Source organism: Phascolarctos cinereus, unplaced genomic scaffold (genome assembly GCF_003287225.1).
Source record: "Phascolarctos cinereus isolate Bilbo 61053 unplaced genomic scaffold, phaCin_HiC Scaffold_5;HRSCAF=322, whole genome shotgun sequence".
Lineage (NCBI taxonomy): Eukaryota > Metazoa > Chordata > Mammalia > Diprotodontia > Phascolarctidae > Phascolarctos > Phascolarctos cinereus.
The window spans coordinates 156,158,974-156,180,554 of record NW_027555958.1 but is presented as its reverse complement, the minus strand read 5'-3'; the positions used below and the strand labels follow the sequence as shown (position 1 = coordinate 156,180,554).

The 21,581-nt window shown below is 39.5% G+C and overlaps 1 pseudogene across 1 annotated transcript in view; it reads right to left on the bottom strand.

Moving 5' to 3' along the window:
• Window positions 1-3,574: 3,574 nt before the first annotated feature.
• The window catches only part of LOC110201366 (large ribosomal subunit protein eL15 pseudogene), a 48,570-nt pseudogene continuing 30,563 nt past the window's right edge, over window positions 3,575-21,581 (bottom strand). Inside the window, exon 3 of the transcript XR_013486970.1 lies at window positions 3,575-4,926. The product of XR_013486970.1 is annotated as a large ribosomal subunit protein eL15 pseudogene (transcript). The remainder of the gene's footprint in view (window positions 4,927-21,581) is intronic.

Sequence of the window (21,581 nt, the reverse complement as noted above, 5' to 3'; positions counted from 1 at the left end):
AAAAACAAAATATAAGAATTGTTCAGCAGAGAGGGCCTCGCTGAGATTATGCACCCTAGATTTATAGTAAATTTAGAATGAGCGATGAGCCAAAATAAAAAAAATGATGACTTTACCACTTATTCCTTAAGGTTTGTGCCTTGTATCTTGGGCACTTACTTCCTAGGCCTTGGTTTTCTCATCTGTGAAATGTAGGTATTGGATAAGAGATATCCAAAATCTCTTACAGCTCTAAATCTTTGGTCCTATATAGAGTTTTTAGGTTTGCAAAGTGTATTATTTATGTTATTTCACTTCATATGTTGGGAATTAGGTTCTCTAACTATCCCTCTTTTACAGGTGAGGAAACTGAGGCTGAGAGAAATTAAGTGACTTGTTTAGAGTCACACAGCTATTATGTGTGTGAGACCAGATTTGAATTTAGGTCTTCCTACTCCATGCCAAATTCTCTTTCCATTACCACACCATCTGCCAGATAGTAACAAGGACAGAGGGGGTGATAGAAGTAGTTTGCATGGAAAATTCAAGAGAGCAAGGGTTACTGCAGTACAGCCTCAGAGGAATGAATAGTCTGGAAATGGTATTTAGGAACAAGGAGTGTATCTAAGCTTTTTTCTTGTCCCATGAGTAAGGAGAGATGGAAAAGTGAGAAGAGAGGTTAAAAGCATATGATGTCCTCAAGGAAGACCCAGATTTCAATTGCAGTGAGAAGATGGAATAAGATATTTTAATTGAGATGCAGGGGAGTTTGTTGAGAAAAGAATAGTCAGTTTCAAAGGACACAATGAAATGGATTAGGAGCTAGAAGAATTAGGTTGGGGTGGGCATGGGGAATACAGATGAGGCTAGAAGAAAAGATGATAAAGGACAAAGAGATGGCATTTAAAGCCATAAGACTGCATGACTAGGATTGGGGATGATAGCATGTTGGGAGGTAAGTTGGAGTATCTTGCTGGTAATCGAAAGATTACACAATAGGCAGAAATTCAACAATGGAAGGATTCTAGTGTTAATCAACCATATTGTTCTAAATGGTATGTGAACACTGGTGTTTGGGAATGTCTGTAGGAAGTCGACCACAGGTGTTCTGCTGCCCACACGATTGGCAGCTGAGGATCTGACTAGTTGTATGATTTTATCTGTGGATTCCCAGTTCAGTTCAGGACCCATTCCACTAAATTGTGAAGCCAGCCAAGAGATATCTGTCAACATGGACTGTAGTAACACTCTTTCGATGTCTGTGCCCTGCCTCTATAGAGCCAAGAGATTGAGGATTTGCCATCGATCGCTGTCCTTTTGAAAGTTCTAATACTTTCATCCAGCAAGAGGAAGACAGGTAATAATAAATCTCTGAATAAGCTAATGCACTTTAATAACAAATCCCACTTATCTAAGTCCCTGGAATGCATTTCCATGATCCACAGCATTTCCAGAGAAATGGGAATTCTGAATAGCAAAACTTAGGACCTCATATCAGAGAATAAGAACTAAGATGAAGATGATTGCATTCATATCACAATTGTATACCTCAATGTCTTGAGAAGTCTTTTGTGGGAAAAGAAATCATCTCTTTCTTTTCTTTTAATTATGAGGACAGGAATAGATGGTATTTATCACTTTCCCTGAGGATTAGTCATTTTGTGTCCTGGTTGCGGGAATCTTCAATGGAGTCTGTTGATAGAACCATCACCAGTGGAGACTGAAGACCCAGGTAGCACTGCCCTGAAATATCATAGGCATATATCCACAACAAAATTTTGATTCAGATGAAATTATAGCCAAATGAAGATCAAAGGAAGTCTCGTAGGGGAAAAAAAGACTCAAAAGAGCAGTTTGTGATTTTTATGTTGAACATGGTAGGGAGAGTCACATGTGTTGTTGACTGATAGCAGAGACCCTGGACAAGAGGGACATGAGTTGATTGCATGAACCATCAGTTGATTTTTGACCATCTCTTTCACTCCCTTGGATACATCCCTGGGTCACTATCCACTCAAAGTTTTAGACAATAGATACAATTCAACGTTCCCTAAGGATCATTCTCTGTGTTGATTTAGTGATGGAGTTCTCTGGAACCAGGCAACCTGTGAAATAAGGGACCTGAAAAGAGAGAATAAAAGGATGTATTTCCCCATGGGCAGGAAGTACCCTTCCTACTCAGACATAAGCATAATGAGAACTACTGCTTATATCATCAGTCTCCATCAAGTTTTCTCCCTTTCTCACCCAAAGGTTCTCTTCTTCCTCATTTCACTTAGCCAATGCAATGGTAAATTGATAGGATGTTGTACTAAAAATAAATAAATAAGACAGAGGATGATAGAATTGGAATGAACCCAATTCTTTCCCCTTTAGGGATGCTAGGAGAATAGGAAATTCTGAACTCATTGAGCAATATCTCTGATAAGTTCTGGTCGTATGTCTCTGAAAAGGGTGTGGCAAGGAGTGCCAGGGAAGAAACTAGTGGTCCTAGACAGGTAGTGATGCTTTTGTCTGTAATTATGGCCAAAGGGCCACTCCCTGCCAGGATTTTGTTACCAGCTTTGAAACAGTGAAGCAAAGTTCTTTATCAGCTGCTATGTGGGCTGCTGCTTCCTAGTGAAACTACTGAGTGAGAACAAGGGAAACTTTCCTTCCTGCTGTGTCTGGGAAGACATGTTACTCATACTGTCTCAGAGCAAGAGAAAGCGCTGAGTCTTGTCAATGCTAAGACCTGCATTTTGACCCTGCAATGTAATTGGAAACAGATTTTTCTGGGAGAGGACCCGATATGAGACAAGTTAACTGTTTACAACCCAGGTTGCTATGTCTGGTGATTTGGCTCCTAAAGGCATGAAATAGCCCCTGTAGAGCCATCCTCAAATCACAGTGAGAGAGGGAGACCCTAGGACACTGTCTCATAGGAGAGATTCCAGATTCTGATTTATTTAAGGGAGAGCAGGGGAAGCCAAAGGAAGCTGTTACCTGGAGTATGTTTTTTGCACCTTCTAAATTGCAGTGTCCTAATGATTTCAGAGAAACCTGAAAAGATTTTTATGAACTGATGCAGAATGAATTAGACAGAACCAGAACAACTTACACAGTACTAAGGACATTTTAAAGACAAGTAACTTTGAATGACTTAAGAACTCTGATGGATGCAATGACCAATCATGACTGCAGAAGACTAGTGGTGAACCCTGCCACCTACCTCCTGACAGAGAAGTTACAGACTCAAGATGCAGAATATGAGATACATTTTTGAATGTGGTTATCTCAAGAATTGGTTTCATTGGATTAGTCACCTTTGCTACAGAGACTTTTACTTTTGTTTTTTCTTTTTCCACAGGAGACTGTAGGAGACAGAAAAAAATAAAAGTTTGTTAAAATGCAAAGTAAAGTAAAAGTTACATTAAAGAATTGCAGTGCCCTGGTACAAAGATCATACCACCCTAGTTTACAGCTCTGATAACCAAAGCTTACTTACATTCCAAAAGGATTTACCATAGGTTTCCTTTAAATGAAGAGTTTCCTTAATGCTTTTAATTGCCTAAATAAATAAATAAATAAAGTTTCCCTAGAACTCATCAGCATGTTACTTGCCAGGTGTTTATTAATGGGTAGAATGGATAAGCAAATAGCTAAAGTATAAAGCAAGATGTTCTTTTTTTCAAAGAACCACAAAATGGTTGCCAAAGAGTATATTCAAATTTATCTACTAGTGCAATCAGCATGGCAAATTGGAAAAAGTGATGGATTTGGAGTCAAAGGTTCTGGGTTTGAATTTGGGCTCTACTATTTATTGGTTGGTTATTGTCCTTTGTTCTTGAAGAGGACCAAAATGACATCACAATGTTGGGGTCAAGGTACATGAGTCCCATTGTGGCTGATCAGACCAATATGAGCTCAGAAGACTCTACCACAGGTTGCACACAAACCATCCATGTGAACATTTGGAGTAGAGATGTCTCTAAACTTGTGGATCTCATATTTCTTTCGAGCTACTGCAATTCTGCTTTGCTCATAGAGTACAGCACTGCCATGCTGGGTGGTCCTGCACCAGTATCTCCCTTGGCTAACAATCAATTCCAAAGTTCTTCAGAGAGTAGATAAGTTCAAGTGCAAGTCATGTCCTCTTTCTGAACCTCAGTTCCCACATATGTAAATGGAAGGATTAGACTTAATTATTTCTAATGTCTTTTTTTTGTCATCATAAATGTTGTTTATTAAACATTGAAGTTTACAAATTAATGTGCACCAATTAGCAGTATCAATGTAGTTGGAGAGTATTGCGCCTTCGCCAAGCAGCACGGCGAGACCCTCCAATAGTATGGTGGAATTTGTGATCCTCTCCAAGACCCCTGCTCTTCTGCCAGCTGAGGTAAGCCCTCGCATCTCTCTGTGTTTGTGCACTGTCTTGGTGATCCATTGAGTGTTAGGGTTTTGTCTGATAGCTTTATGGAATGGGTCAATAAGAATAACCTCAAAGAATTTGTAGGTTGAATTTTTACCCACCCAGTAGGAGTTCAAGACTCTTAGGCAGCCAGCACGTTCTTCTGCTACAGACTGAAGGCTCCTGGCAAACTTCAACTGATTGACACCATGATGCACGGGTTTATCATAGGTTGCACCCTCGGGAACAGGACACTTTCGTCCACCTCGTGGAACACGAATACAGTAAATGACATAACCTTGCTTGGCCTTGTATCCCAGTCTGCGAGCTTTGTCGGGTCTGGTGGGCCGCAGGGTTCAGTGCAGGGCAGACAGCTGGCAGAAGCAGTGAACATGCAGAAGGAACCAACCATATGACTTCCGACTGCTTCTTCCTCTACAGCTCCTGGATGTATTTGTAGGCCCCCATCCTGGCTTATGCCTAACCTGCCTGATGGTGGCCACGGACCAGGAAATCTAATGTCTTTTTCATCTCTCAATCTATGATCCTATGAACTTGGGAAATGAAAAAAAAAATAAATAAGCTCAATGACTGAAAGAAAATACAAAGCCCTTCATCCCCCTACCCCAAATCACCACCACCACCACCACCACCACCACTGCCTACTTCATTGTGTTGTGCTTTGTTCTTTGCGGATATTGTGGGGTTTTTTTTATTTAACAAATTGAAAGTTTGTGGCAACCCTGCATTGAACAAGTCTATTGGTGCCATTTTTCTAACAGTATGCCCTCACATAGTGTCTCTGTATCACATTTTGGTAATTCTCACAATATTTCAAACTTTTTCATTATATCTGTTATGGTGATCTGTGATAAGTGATCTTTGATGCTACTATTATAGTTGTTTTGGGGCTCCATGAACCATGCCCATATAAGATAGTGAACTTAATAATAAATGTGTGTGCTTTGACTGCTCCACCAACCAGCTATTTCCCCATCTCTCTCCCTCTCCTCCAGCCTCCCTATTCCTTGAGACAAAAATATTGAAATTAAGCTAATTAATAACCCTACAATGGTTTCTAAGTGTTCAAATGAAAGGAAGAGTCAATTTATGGGACAACCTTCACTGTTGTCTTATTTTAAGAAATTGCCACAACCATCCCAACCTTCAGCAACCACCACCCTGATCAGTCAGAAGCCAACGACATGGAAGCAAGACTCTCCACCCACAAAAAGATTATGACTTGCTTAATGCTCAGATGATGATTAGCATTTTTTAACACTAAAGTATTTTTAATTAAGAAAAGTACTTTTTGAAAAAAAACATAATACTATTGCACACTTAATGGACTATAGCATAGTATAAACCTAGCTGTGGTATGTACTGGGAAACCAAAAAGTTCATGTGACGTGCTTTATTGCAATATTTGCTTTATTGCAGCGGTCTGGAACCAAACCAGAAATATCTTCAAGGTATGCCTGTGTATGTCAATCCACAGTAACTGCTAGCAATAAAAATATGAATGAAAAGAAAGATAGTTTATGCCCTCAAAAAGTTTTCATTCTAACTGGGAAAGACAACATATAAAAAGGAGAAGGGGAAGGGAAAGAAAGTACCTGAAAATGGGAGATAGGCTCTGGTGGTATCAGAGATCAGCAACTTCTTTCCAGGTCCAGCCACAATCGTAAGAACGTGAATTTAGATCTGGAAGGTATTTTAGAGATCATCTAGTCCTCCTGCTTCACTGGACAGATGAAGAAACTGAGACCCAGAGAGGCAGGATATTTTTAATAGAGCTTTAACTAGCCAAACTGTTCTCTGAAGCAAATTCATTTGGAAAGTTGGGGAACGACTAACAGACATTTGTAGGGGTTTGGAATGAAGAGTGAGAATACAGAGGCCTGCAAGGCAGAGAAACAGAGGACACATCTATGAGGACATGGAAAGGGATAGAAATGAGGGGGAAGAGGGAACAAGAGACACATTTAGTGCTGGCTGCTTAACTCTAGAAAAATTCATCTCTAAAAGATGGAATGGATCAGAGCCAAATGTAACTCCAAATGTGTGTTTTCCAGGGTTTTAGACAAATGCGCTTTCCATTGTGGTTTGGCAAGTGTTTTTAAAATTGTATCAGACCACAAAAAAGATTATCCTTATTTCTGGCCACAGAAGTCTTCTTCAAGAATCCCAGGTGTTTTTACTTTGAGTCTATGCCCCAATGTTGAGCCTTTCATAGAACATTACAAGAAATAATGCCTTTATATTGTCTCTTTGAGTGGGTGAACCTGCCTGTTTTGAACCTGGAGTCCTTATCACATACAGTTCCTTGCTGAGGAATAGAAGAGGCTGGGTAAAGCTGTAGACCCCTGAGAGTTTCAATTCTCAACCATATTTTACAACAAACCATGGAATCATAGGCTCTCAGAGTTGGAAGGGACCTCAGATACCATCGAAGAGCAGAAATCCCCTCTCCAGCATTCCTGACAATCAGTCAGTCAATGAGACTACTGGAGAATGCGACCTGTGATAATGAAGTCAATACCTCTAGAGATGGTCCATTCCTCATTTAGATAGCTCTGTTAGAAAGTTTTTCCTTATGTAATGGGGTATGATCTAGCCAGAGGAGATCAGGGCCCCCTTGTTCAGCTCCCAGTTACACTTACATTGCATTGAAATCTGCTGTTCATCTGCTCCCACTCAGGATATATAGTTTCTAATTAAGTAGTAAAAATAGTCATTTATGTTCACATGGAACTTTAAAGTTTGCAGAGAAACACACACACACTCAAATACATTATACATTCTCTCTCTCTCTCTCTCTCTCTCTCTCTCTCTCTCTCTCTCTCTCTCTCTCTCTCTCTCTGAGAGGCTCATTTGATTCTCATAATAACCCTGTGAAGCAGGTCCTGTTATTAACCCCATTTTATAGATAAAAAATCTGAGATTCTGAGAGGTTACATGATTTGCGTTGGCTTATACGATATGTAAGCCCTGATTGATGTGCACGTGAAATGTGTGATTTACTTCGGGACAGTCCTGCCACAGAATAGCATTAGGTCTTCAATCCCAACTGGGGATGGTTCTATCAGCAGACTCCCTTGAAGATTCCCTCAACAAGGACATACAATGATTAATCCTCAGGGAAAGGGAGAAGTCCTTTCTATTCCTGTCCTCATAATTAGAGTAGTGCCAGAACCTGTATTTGAACTCAGGTCTTCCTTGCTCCAAGTCCAGTACACTATCCAGTTCACCATGCCATCCATCAAGTACAGTTCCTGCCCACAGTCTAGCTAACTGATTATTCATTGGCTAAGAATTTGCTCCATTGCAGAAAAATGATCAAATTAATTTAAACAAATCCAATTTCATTAGTGTCACTTTTTGGCTCACCATCTATTTACTTGATACTAACTCCATATGAATTTAAAATTAATGTGAGTCCACACACCAAATATCTCTTACATGCCCACTGTGTGTGTATAAGGCCCTGGGTATCTCTGTTTGGTTTGTTGGTTGGTTTCAATGTCACCTAAAGTGTTTCTATAACTCGGGGAGCCTCCCCAGATTGACCAAATAGTCTCTCTTGGGCTGTAACATATACAAACATAATAGGGTGTTCCACCTAGTTCACAGCTTCCTAGGTTTAAAACCAGTGAGACACTGATTAATGACTAGTCTAGAGTTACAGCCTTTTATACAAATGCTAGCATTTGTATAGCTATTTCAGGTTTCCAGAGTACTTTACAAATAACAAAAATGCTGAATGGTAGCTGCTTGTGTTGTAGTTGTTCAATTATTTTTCAGTTGTGTCTGATTCTTCATGACCCCATTTGGGGTTTTCTTGGCAAAGAGACTGGAGTGGTTTGTAATTCCCTTCTCCAACTCATTTTACAGATGAGGAAACTGAAGCAGAGTTAAGTGACTTGCCTAGGGTCACACAGCTAGTGAGTGTCTGGGGCCAGATTTGAGCTCAGGAAGATAAGTCTTCCTGACTCCAGTCCTGGTACTCTATCCACTATACCACCTAGCTCCTCTAGGTGCTGGTATTATCCCCAATTTACAGATAAAGAAACTGAGGCAGACAGAGGTTGCAATTTGTAAATATCTGAGTCAGGATTTGAACTCAGGTTTTCCTGACCCTAAGTCCTGTGCTTTATCCACTGTACTACCTAGCTGCCCTATGTATGTACATATTACCTCCCTTGAAAGAATGCAAGCTCCTTTAGGGCAGGGATTATTTCACTTGTGTCTTTATATACTCAGCATCTAGCATAGTGTCTAACAAATAGTGGGAGCTTAATAAATTTTGTTTCTTATTTCACAGGAAATACTAAAATGATCATTTCTGAGCCAGATCTCCCAGGGCATAGCTTACTCCTTGAGATAAGGTAAGTATTTTCCTTTGGAAGGTCTATCACATTTTTTAGGTGATCAGGCTTTTGTATCATTAAAAAAGTTTATTCCTTTGGGACTTGAAGGCTTTTCAGTTTTTAAAAAGTGCTCTGTGGAAGCCCAGTACTTCTGGGAAGAGTATAATTAAGTCTTTATCACTTTATACCTTAGAATTAGCTGCTACTTTACTATATTCCAGGAGGGACAGAGACAGACACCTATAGATTTTCAGAGGGAGGTGATACTAAAAGTGACAATGGGGGGGAGGGTGCCAAGACAAATTTGCCTCCCTCTCTATTTTGATTCGTTCTCATCCTACATGCCATGTTCTTTTGTTTAGACTTCAGCATTTCTCACCTTCAAAGGATCATAGTCGTAGATTTGGAAGGGACCTCTAGTCTAACTCTCCTTTATTTTACAGATAAGGAAACTGAGTCACAGAAAGGTTAAGTGACTTGTCTAAGGTAAAACAGGCAAATGGAAGAGCAAGGATTGAATTCAGGTCCTCTGCCTCCAAATGTGATGTTATTTCCACTGTACCACACTGCCTTCCATATGGTCAGTCTATAGAGACAAAAAAGGGTATGAAAAAATAAAGGGGTGCAAAAACATGAACACATCACAAAAACATGAACGTGGTAGGAAACGGCCCTTTAAGGGGCCAGGCATACTGGTTAGAAATGACATTTTGCCTTCTGAGGAAAAACAGTTCATTGATCATGGAATGAACGCCAGAGTCAAACAGTCAGGATTATCAGAGAATTAAACAATGGTTTCTTTAGCTTTTTCACTGGTCACAAATATGGCAAAAATAGAACTAAAAAAAGCCTGGTCACATAGAGTCACACATAGGTTCAGAGCGTTAAGGAAATTAGAAATTAGAGGAAGATACCTGAAGAGTTTATTTTCTCCATTAAAATATAGTGTCTAACACGGGCATGAGGGCAGCTAGGTGGTAGAGGAGTGCTGAGTCTAGAGTCCGAACGATGTATCTGTATGAGTTCAAATCTGGCCTCAGATACTTACTATCTGTGTTCCCTTGGGCAAGTCATTTAACCTTGTTTGCCTCAGTTTCCTCATCTGTAGAAACAAGCTGGAGAAGAAAAATGGCAAACCACTCTAGTATCTTTGCCAAGAAAATGTCAAACGGAGTCATGAAGAATCAGACATGACTCAAATGAGTAGACAATACAGGCAAGAGATTCTATGAATTCAACAACTTTTAAAACATTGATTTTCATCGTATTTTCAAGTCCCCCCCCCAATCCTCGAAAGTACTTCTAAGGTATTTTTTTTCTTCCACAGCTGTCATTTGGTTTACATAAAATCCATTTAATGTGTACTTTTCACATGTAAAAGAAAGTATTGGCACACTCCGGAAGCCCGAACAGCTGAGCTATGGGGCCGACAAGCAGCAGCTTGAGTGATATTCCTGAAGACTGTACCATGTTTGAGGTTAGTTACTGTTAGAGGCTGGCTCATCGTGTGTTGTCATCTACAGAGCTGGGCAGGGCTTAGTAGATAAAGTACTGGACTCCGAATTAGCAAGACTTGAATTCAAATTTCACCTCAAGAACTCATTAAGTGGTGACTCTTAGAAAGGTAGCTGACCCCTCTGAGACTTGAGTTTCCTCATCTACAGATAATTGCGTCTACTTTATGAGACTAGTAGAGCATATATGTGCCATTTATTATTATCTGTATAGTAAGAAAAGAGAGGGAGACACACAGAGACAGAGACAGAAATAGAGACTGAGATGTGACCTGTTCACAGAGCAACTGTGCCACTGTAGGGATGCATCTAGGGATGTGGTGTTCCTTCTGGCTTTTTCTGGGTAATTATGGGTTTTTATGTATTGTATATGTCATTGGAGGTGGGGAGGGAATGTCTGGTAGAGAGAGTCACACAAGTTTCTGAAGGTCTTAGGCACAGAGAAGAATGAGAGGTGTGGGCAATGATTCTGTATTTGTTATAAGATCACTGAAGGCTGACACCAACTTCTAAAGCCCTTCCTTATGCTCTCAGGTGTAGTTTTATCAAAAGTTACTAGACCCTTGAAGTCAGAGGTCTCAGGATCCTGACAAAAACTTCGTTATTGTTGTAGATCCTGTTCAGTTCATCAAACTTTTATTAAACACCTACTGTACACAATGCACCGTGTTAAACATTCCTATTTCATTAAAATTCTTCTTTGGCCACGAATCCATATATCTTAGTTCTTGTCTCCATCAGTCTGTTTTAATTTGCTTGTTTATGGTTTATGAAATAGTAATTTGTCTGATTAAATGGAGTGTTTTGAAATGCTTTGAAAGGTCCTCTACAGAAGTCAGTTTTCTCACAAAATGCAACACAAATAAGTGGAATTTAGATTGTAAAGTACATATGTGTGTACATTGAACACTACTAAATATGCACATATTTTCCGGTCAACATGTTCTTCTTGGGTGGTCTAGCTACATGTTGCTATTAAACTGCATTTTAAATGTAAATTAAAGATAGCTAAATAATAGCACTTATATGTTAATTCCACAAGTAACAATTTATACTGTCCAATCATGTTTCTTTTTTGTTGTTGTTTTTCCAGGAAGTGAAATCTCTGGTGCTAGATAGAACAGTAGGTAAGACTGGGATTTCTTGTTTGTAATAAGTGTGTTGTTCATATTATGCCTTTCAACATTTATCCTAAATCAACCCTTTAATCTAGTTGTCTTTGATCCTAGCTCCTAGCTGGAGCCTTCAATACCAGAACTACCCCAATGCTATTTTTGTGTAAATCGATATGATGGATGTTAGACAGCAATAAATGAACAATGCTAAATCTAGTGTTTATAACAACAGGGATGATTAACTTAATTATCTTAGCCTTTTGAAATATCTGAAAAAAGAATTATGGCCCCCAGGGACCTTGGCACAAACTCATCTCTCCCAAGGAAAGATCAGCCCATGCTGCTGTTGTCAGCCTGGCCACCAACCAGACCCTGTCTAGGGTTTTGTAAAGCAGGGTGTGTAGGATCCTGTCTTAGTCTCTGGAATTCCATAAGCACAGAAGAATATGAATTGTAGAAGCAATGATATAATGATGTATTGTTAGACCTAAGATAAGTTAAGAATTCGGTTACTCACATTTCAGGGAATAGAGATGATTTGGGGCAGTGGAAGAAACCCTGATTATTGAGACTATCTAGTACAACCCTCCTCCCCCTTTTTTTTAACAGATGAGGAAAAGGAGGCTCAAACAAGTGAAGAGACTCATCATAGATACATAGGTAGTATCAGAGGTAGCATTACAATGAGCTCTTTCTGACTTGTTGACCAGTGCTCTAGATACTGCTATTCCACCTCTGTCATTTCACTAACTGTGTGAGCATGGGCAAGTCATTTGGACCTCTGATTTCTTCCTTCTCATCCCAGATCTACGAATATGTTGGCTTTCTCTTTTTTTAATAAACATAAATGAAATCATTTTAGCTAGTTCATATAAAGTGCTTTAAGATATGCAAATAAATATTTTATAAATTTCATCTAATTTATAACGATCTCATTTTATAAATATTTAATATAATTTAATGTAATTTTTAATAAATATCTCATTTTACCCTTAAAACAACCTATTATCCCTATTTTACAGATAAGGAAAATGAAGCAAACAAGTTATGTGACTTGACCAAGGTCATACAATTAGTCAGTGTCTGAGATTGAATTTTAACTCAGGTCATTTTCAACTCAGGTCATCCTGACTCCAGCACCAGCATTCTATTCACTGGGTCACTCAGCTGCCTCTAATAAGATATTTTCTCTGAAAGAAAAGCTGGAAGAAAAGAGATGATGATGATAATGAAACAGAATTCCAAGTTTCTAATTCCAGTCCCTAAACTGATTTCTATGAGACTTCAGGCATAAATCACTTGAAGCTTTTTCTTTATATAAAATGATTTTTAATTTTTTTTATATTTTGAGGTTACTAATCCCTACTAGGGTTAAAAAGCTCACCAATAGCTTTACCTGGTACAACAATCTACTTTAACAAATGAATTAATACAGTCTGTAGCTTAAATGCATTTTAAGTTGGCAGATGTCTTAATGATTTTTAAAGGACTTTTAATCTGCATTCATCTGAGTGAAAATGTGTGAAAGAAATTTTGTGAAAAGTAGATTAGAGAAAAAAATAGATCTTAAACAGATAATTAAATTCAAATAACTTCTAATCTGTGTAGGTATGTTGCCCTCATGATTAGCATTCAAATGGAATAGAATTGTACCAATAAAAGGTAAACATTCAAGTAATTTGTATAAGAAAGGTAGAATTGAACTGTTTTATTAAATTTGAATAATCACTAGGGCAGAATCATATAAAGTTTGAAGTTTTTGCTGGTCGGCCGGGTTACTAGAGCCTTTTCTGCTAGGGGCACCTTCCATGTACTCTGTGTATCTTGTTTTACATAACTGTATTCCCGTTGTCTCCTGAATTAGAATGTGAGCTTTTTGAGATCAGGAACTATCTTTCCCTTCTTATTATTATTTAAGGTGGAATTTCCCAAAGTTTTTTCCTCAGACTTCCCCCCCCCTTCTATACTTTCCCTAGACTACCTTCTTCATTCCCCTAATTTCAACCATTACCTCTACAAAGATAACTGAAAATGACCATTTCCTGCCCTGACTTCTCTACAAAATTCTGTACCTTACAAAATTGCCTTCAGAACGTTTTTCACCCTAGCTATATTCTGACCCGATGCAATTACTACACCCTCCCACCATACTTTCTATGGTGGGAAGACCATACCTTGGAGGAGTTTTGGAATTGGCCCCCAGGGCCCAGCCTGCACAGACTAGTTAGAGTTTGCTCCATCTGACCAGTGACAGAGCTGGCTATGCTCTTTCATTTCAGCCATTTTCTATTCTGCCTCCAGATTTACCCCTTCCCTTCCAACCTTTCTTGCTCAGAGAACAATAGTCAAATGAACATTACTATTGCTTCTGAAAAGGGTATGTCAACTGACTACTCTATTGTTCTACTCATCATCAAAAGCCCCTTTCCTGGTCAGCACTCCCTTATACCTTGTTGCCTATTCCTACTAGAATATAAGAGCCTTGAGTGTAGGTAGGGACAGTCCCATTTTCCTAATTGTATCCCCAGTGCTGAGCATAGTACCTGATACATAGTGTGTAATAAATGGAAATAAACATTTCCAAAATCAATTTTGCTATTTTATCCCACATAATACCAATACTAATAGCAATAATAGTAACTAATATTTATATAACACTTTCAGATTTGCACAACACTTTATGTATTTTATCTTGTTCGATCCTCTCAACAACCCTAGAAAGTGGAAGATATTATAATCACCATTTTGTGTGTAAGAACACTGAGTTTGACAAAGTTTAAGGAATTTATCCAGGGTAACACAGATATAATCCAGATAGTGTCTGAGGCTGCATTTGATCAAATTTTCCTGACTTCAAGTCCAGCATATAATTTATTATACCACTTACCTGCCTCACCTGTTTGATTTCATTATTTGTCAGTATAACCACCATTTGCCCAGTCTCTCACAACTAAAACTTGGTGTTATCTTGGATTCTTCCTTACATTCACTTTGTTAACAGAATCTGAGGATTCTACTTCCACAACATTGTGTGTTCTTTCTTGACTTTTCCATTGCCCACATCTTACCCTCATTACCACCTATACTTTGCACTATTACAATAGATTGTTCCTGATTGCTCTTCCCATTTCAAATCCATGTTTTATCTTATTGCCAGATAAGTTTTCCCTTTTAGTAAATCTAGTCTTGTCATTCTTCTGCACAAATATCCATAGGAGCTCCCAAGGATTTACCCTCCAAAATCTATCCCTACTATGTCCTTACAACCTTATCTTATGCAATTCATCTCTATGCATTATTCTTCATGCAAACTGCCTGCTTTTTAATCTCTCAAATACAGTCTCTATTTTCCTTCCTTTAATCTTTGCTTATTATGTTTACTTTGTCTTGAAAGTCTTCCCTTACCCTTTGCCTATTGATTTCCTGCCTATCCTAAAAACAAACCTTCAAGTGCCATTTCTTCCAAGAAGCCTTCAGGTTGATTGACCCTTTCTTCCTCCAGTCAACTCAATAAACAACTTCTTCCTCACCTACAGCCTTTCTAATGTAATTATCATGTATAATTTTAGGTGATAGGTATATGCATTATGTCTCCACACTAAGACTTCCAATTCCACAAAGGCAAGGATCATACCTAATCTAAACTTTCTATTATCCCCAGTACCTCTAACATAGCTTTTTATAAATATTTAATTGAATTAAGCCTTCTATAGAAATGCGAGTAGTTTGTGTGATGTATTCCAATGGAAATAGGATTAAAAACCACCCTCCAGGGCAGCTAGGTGGTGCAGTGGCACCCACCCTAGAGTCAAGAGGACCTGAGTTCAAATGTGAACTCAGACCAGACACTTGACACAAGCTATGTGACCCGGGGCAAGTCACTTAACCCCAATTGCCTCACAAAAAAAAAAAATAACTAAAAAATAAAAAGACAACAACAACAAAAACCACCACCCTCCACATATTTTAGCTGCTGCTACTTTACCCTGGTTCAGGAAGTTAGGCTCAAAACTCTTTTACTAATCAAGGTTATCTTTATCTCCCCCCCCCCCACCTCTGGAGTGAAATGATCAATTGAAAATGCTCATTGGCTTAGTTATGATACTGCAGCATTTTCAAAAAGAAGAAACAGAAAAGAGGTTTCTTAGATATGACATTCAATTTGGAAGTGAAGTTCAGGAACTAGCATTTCGTACTGAGGGCAGCACAAACCAAGCTAGTGACATTATCCTGTATTAGCAAAGGTAAGAAGAACAGAGAGCTTCCCTAGGCCACAGGTGTTAGAATTGCATGGAAAATAAGAGGTCAAGGAACTTGCCTGTGGTATCACAGACAGTATTCGTTATAAAGCAGGACTTGAACCCAGACCCTCCTGGCTCCAAGGGTACTCCTCTGTACATTCTGCCAGTGATACCAATAATAAATACTGTAATTCCTAAATAATTAAACTTCTCTAATAAAAGTTATTTTCTAGTTAAAATACATTAAAAGACTTTAAAATTATTTTTTCCCCTCATAGGCATCAACACTTGTGAAATAACTTCTCAAATCCCTTTCTAACCAGTTCTGGTTTCCTATCTACACCAGTCCTGGGTGGGAAAACTGAGGTCCTCAGCTGCAGCTTCAGTTTGGATTCAGTCCAAGGGCTGTACTTGAGGACCTAGAGGGCCACATGTGGACTGGAGCCTGCAAGTTCTCCACCCCTGTGCTAATCTGTATTTGTGGAGGGTTTTTCTGTGATGGGAGTGGAGACCTTCCCTAAAAGTGCCCATTTGGTTTAGAAGGCTTTATGCCATGTCCATGTTCTGGCTTTGAGAAGTTTTCTAGAGATAGGCCATGCCTGATTAATAATGTGAAAAAGGATTAGTAATTTGAAATGGTCCAGTGGTATGATTTCTTGAGAAAATCAGGATAGTTAGTGTGGTACAATCAGAAGAACATTGAATTTAGGGTAAGAAGACCTGGGTTCAAGTCCTCCTTCTGATGAATCTACATGGATCTTGGGCAAGTCACAACCTTCCCTAAGTTATCTTGATGTCAGAGTATCAATAGCCAAGACTATTGTAAACAGCATCACTTAATCCATTACACAGTAAACACATGGTAGCACTACATGTAAACAGGATTGTATGTAATTCACTATTTCTCCTGATTTACAGAATTAGTGGGTCAGCTTGAGACAGTTCCCACTGAGTGGAGCTGGAGAATAATACAGGATGGGAGCAGACGTGCCTAGCAGCTATGAGTCAGTGTGTTCTCAGACACAACAAGGGGCATTGTTCAATAGACAGACCTCTCCACAAAGGGACTGGAGACCATTAAAAAGTGAAATCCCTGCAGGGAGACATTGTGAGATTCTACAGGAATACAGGAAATCTACATTAGGATATGTGGTTTCCTGCAAATGGAGAATCTAAGAGAAAAAGCACATATTCCAACTATCATCAGAGTCATAAAGACCCTCCCCAAAGGTTTTTTACTGTATACATGTCTGAGGCAAACATGTGTAGGATTCATTCAAAGGGCAAAGGGCAAAAATTCTGGAGGAGAGGGATAAGGAGGAGTATTCCCTGAGAAAAATATTGAGAAGTGTCATGAAGAGCAGTGCTAAGTATTTCATAGGTGAAATAAGAAGAGGATTCTCAATTCAGTTCAGTTCAATTCAACAAATAGTTGTAAGCATTCACTATATACATGTTGTTCTGTTTGGTTATGGGGAGAAGATTAAAAAAAAAAAGACACACTTCCTGTCCTTGAGGAACTCCCTCTAATGGGGGAGAGGAGTTAATATGACAGGAATGTAAATAGGTAGAATATATGGTAGAATATGATGGGGCAAAGGAGGGAGTCAGACAAAGTGTTCTAGGAAAATTTGAAAAGAGAGGAATGATTTTTTAAAATGAGGTGATTGAGGAAGACTCTGTGGAGGAGGGAGAACCAGAGCTGGGCTTAAAAACAGATTTCAATAGGCAGAGATAAGGAAGGAGCGCTTTCCACAGATGGTCAATGACTTTGGCAAATGTGTGTAAGTGGGAGAATATAGGACCAGAATGTGGAATAGCTATTGTTGTTGTTCAGTCATTTCAGTTGTGTCTGACTCCTTGTGACCCCATTTGGGTTTTTCTTGGCAAAAATACTGGAGTGGTTTGCCATTTCCTTCTCCAGGTGGAATAAGCTAGTAACCTGGTTTGATTTGAACACAAAATGCATGAAGGGGAGCAGCATGAAATGAAGCCAGAGAGATAAAAGTGTAGCTCCTTGCTCAAATTCAAACTGAGCTGTTTATATTTTATCCTGGCAAATCTGTGCATTGGAAAGATTATTTTGACAACTGTGTGAAAACAACATGGATAGAGTGTAGGCCTTGGTTTCTACAAGACCTGGGTTGAATTCCTGCCTCAGGCACTTCCTAAAAGCGTGGTGCAGGGCAAATCACCTCACCGAGCCACATTTTTCTCATCTGCAAAATGGAAGAATTTGATTAGACGACCTCTAAATTTTCTTCCAGCTCCACATCTATGATCTTGTGATCCCAAGGATGGATTGGGGAGGGGGGGTAACTGAAAGCAGAAAACTGGAAGCTGTCACAAAAGTTCAGATGAGAGGTAAGGAAAAACCGAACAAGGCTGGTAGAAAGTACATAAAGAGGAGAGAATGCATGCAAGAGAAATGGTGAAGATAGGATGGACAGCACTTGGCAATGTTGTCTGGACGTCAAGGTTACCATGGCATGGGGGCTTAGTGAAAAGAAAAAGTCAAATGTGACCCTGAAGTTTATAGTATGAGGATGGTAGTACCATCAGGAGAAAAAGAGAAGTTGAGAGGAGGGCAAGGTTTTTTGGGGGAATATCCATTCAGTTTTGGACAGTAGGATGCCCAGAAGGAAGTTGTCAAGTTGTGACTGGTGACACATGGCTGGATATATTGATTTAAGATTTTGGAGCATAGCAGTGATAATAAAATTCAGAGAGTAGTTTTGCTTACCAAGGGAAAGAACACAAAAGGAAAGGAAAGAAGGAAAAAAGGAAAGAACAGAAAAAAAGGAAGAAGAGAAGGCAGGAAGTAGAGCCTTGAGGCAGAGGAGCACCCACACTTATGGGCTGGAAGTCAGAGGATACTCCAACAAAGGAGACTGAAAAAGATTGTTCATACATGGAGAAGAACCAGGAGAAAACAGCGTCACAGAAGTTAAGGGAGGTAAAAATATTCAGAAGGAGGCACCAGCATTGGCAAGTGCTACAGATAAATCCAGGTGGTAAAGACCGGGAGATTTGCTCATTAATGAATTGCTGCGATCGTAGAGAGAATGATCTCAGCAGAATGGTGCAGCTGTAAGCTAGATTATAAAAATTTGAAGAAGAGGCGGATGATGAGGAAGTGGGGGCAATGAATACAGAAGGCCAGAAGTGAAGGAGAGGAGAGGCAGAATAGTAGTTTGAGGCAGTTAGCAGGAGCAAGGAAAATTTTCCTTTTTTTAAATATAGGAGAGACCTAAACTATAAGCATGGGGAAAGATGACAGAAAGGAGTGATTAAAGATAAGAGAGAAACAGGTTTTTTTTTTCTTCTTAATCTGTTCTTAATACTTTTAAAAGAGGGTGGGAAGGTTGTATCCTGAGGTGGGGGACTACAGATAAGTAACATTTATTGCATATGCTGTCAGACACGGCTATGCTTTGTTAGCTTTGCTGAACTGTTTTTTTTCCTCCTCTTTATTTTTCATTCATTGTTCCGAGAAGTAGCCCAATGGGTAGGAGAAGGATGTATATGTGGAGAAAGATATATTCAGAAATGAAGGTGATATAAAAATAAAAGGTATCAGTAAAAATGAGGTTTATGAAAGAAAGAGGATAGGTAGGTCCCGGCAGCTACTCCAAGACTGTTGTTGTTCTGACCCTTTGTGACCCTGTGGACCATACTGTTCATGGGGTTTCCTTAGCAAGAATAATGGAGTGGTTTGCCCTTTCCTTCTCTAGCGGATGAAGGCAAACACAGATTAAGTGATTTTCCCAGGGTCACACAGCTAGTAGCTATGTGAGGTGGGATTGGAACTCAGGTCTTCCTGACCGCAGGCCCAGGGCTCTATCCACTGAGCCACTTAGCTGCCTCCCCTCCAAGGTTACTGACTATTAAATTTTTCACAACCACTCATAACTAAAATCTAGGATCCTATTGTGTGTTCATCCTTGAGGCCAGTCTAGGTGACTGTGATAGTGGATTTTTCTGTAGATTATTTTGAAAGAAAATTGAAATGAAACTAAAGATTGAACATAGATAAAGCATATACATTTGAATAAATTCCTTGGAGTGAACCAGATTTAGATGGTTCTTGCACATGTAAATCACTTGGCTTCTCTACTATTACTAAGAATTCCTCTGACTATAGAGCTCTGACAGACTTCAAAGAGAGCTTCCTAGAAGGTCAGAGGGTGTTGGGAATCTGGCCAACTCTTTGGAAGATGAGGCCTGGAGTGCGATTCCTCTATTACTACTATACATACAAGCTGGCTACTTGTATAGTCAACCTCTCAACACTGAAGTCTTTCCCTGAAATAGAGAATATAGTCTCATTGCTATCAAGTGGCAGCAAGGTGGCACAGTGATAACAGTATTGGGCCTGGAGTCAGGGAAGACCTGAGTTCAAATCTAATCTCATACACTTACTAGCTGCGTGACCCTGGGCAAGTCACTGTCTGCCTTAGTTTCCTCAACTATAAAATTGGTATAATAATAACACCTGCCTCCACAGGTTTGTTGTGAGGATCTCACAAGATAATATTTGCAAATTGCTTAGCACGGCACCTGGCACATAGTAGACACTTGAATGCTTATTCTCTTCCCTTCAATGGACTATACCTATGATTATTTCACTTTCTTTTTTTCATTCTTCATTATAATGGAAAGGGTCATCCCCTTTTGGGAGGGGAGGGGTGGATGGCAGAGGGAGATATGTCAGGAAATTAAGAGAATGGAAAAACAAAAAACACTCAGCAGCAGCAGCAGCAACAAAAGAAATAGTTGACTTTATGGTACGGTAGGAAAACAAAGCCCTGGCGGGGCTAAATACATGCTTTTTTGGGCGGGGGGGGCAATTGGGGTTAAGTGACTTGCCCAGGGTCACACAGCTAGTGTCAAGTGTTTGGTCTGAGGCCGGATTTGAACTCAGGTCCTCCTGACTTCAGGGCCAGTGCTCTATCCAATGCACCACCTAGCTGCCCCCTAAATACATGCTTATTGACTAATTGATTGATTTAGAATTAGAGGACCTCTTTTTAGAATCCCGGTTCTTCCACTCACCCCCTCTGTGACCTTAGTTTGAGGGAGTGCACAGCTCTGGGCCTCATTTTCCTCCGCTGTAAAATGAAAGGGTTGTATGAGATGAGTGTGAGTCCCAAAAAGGCCTGTTCAAAATCTATGAGCCTATGATCCTTAGGCGTCAATACAGCCAAAGTAAAACTGGAGGTTGAATAATTAATGGGATAAGTCATGGAAAACACAGACTTTTACCTCTTACTCCTCCTCACCTCCTCACCAGATCCCCAAATCCCATTACCCAAAGTAGCCTTGTAAATGAAACAAAGATATTGAGACAAGTCTTTTTGGAAGTCACTTCTGGGTCCCGTTTGCTCATCTGTAAAACAAGAGGGTTGGACTAAATGACTTCTAAGGTTCCTTCCAGTTCTAAAATCTATGAATATATTCTATCAATACACATTAATATTACTTGAGTTAGATAGCTCAGTGGATAGAGCAGTGAGCTGGGAGTCAGGAAGACCTGAGTTCAAATTTGGCCTTGGATACTTACTAGCTGTGTGACCCTGGGCAAGTCACTTAACCCTGTTTGCCTCAGGTTCCTCATCTGGATGAGCTGGAGAAGGAAATGGCAAACCACCACAGTATCTTTGCCAAGAAAACCCCAAGTGGCATCACAAAGAGTCAGAACAACAATAACAAATATTACTGGAACCCTTACATTTTCTATACTCGGAGATGAAAATTGTCTCTAAGCTTAGCTAATTTTCATGTTGACTATTTGGCTCCTTTGGTCATCTACTTCCACCCCATGATCCACTAGTTTCCTCTCATTTCCTTTTGCAGCATCTGGCTTGGCCCTTTCGAGCAGGCCATATATTCTCAACGATAAGAATTAACTTGGAATAATTTTATGCTGTAATTGCTGCCTGAAGGCTTGTTTGGATCTATGGAGAACT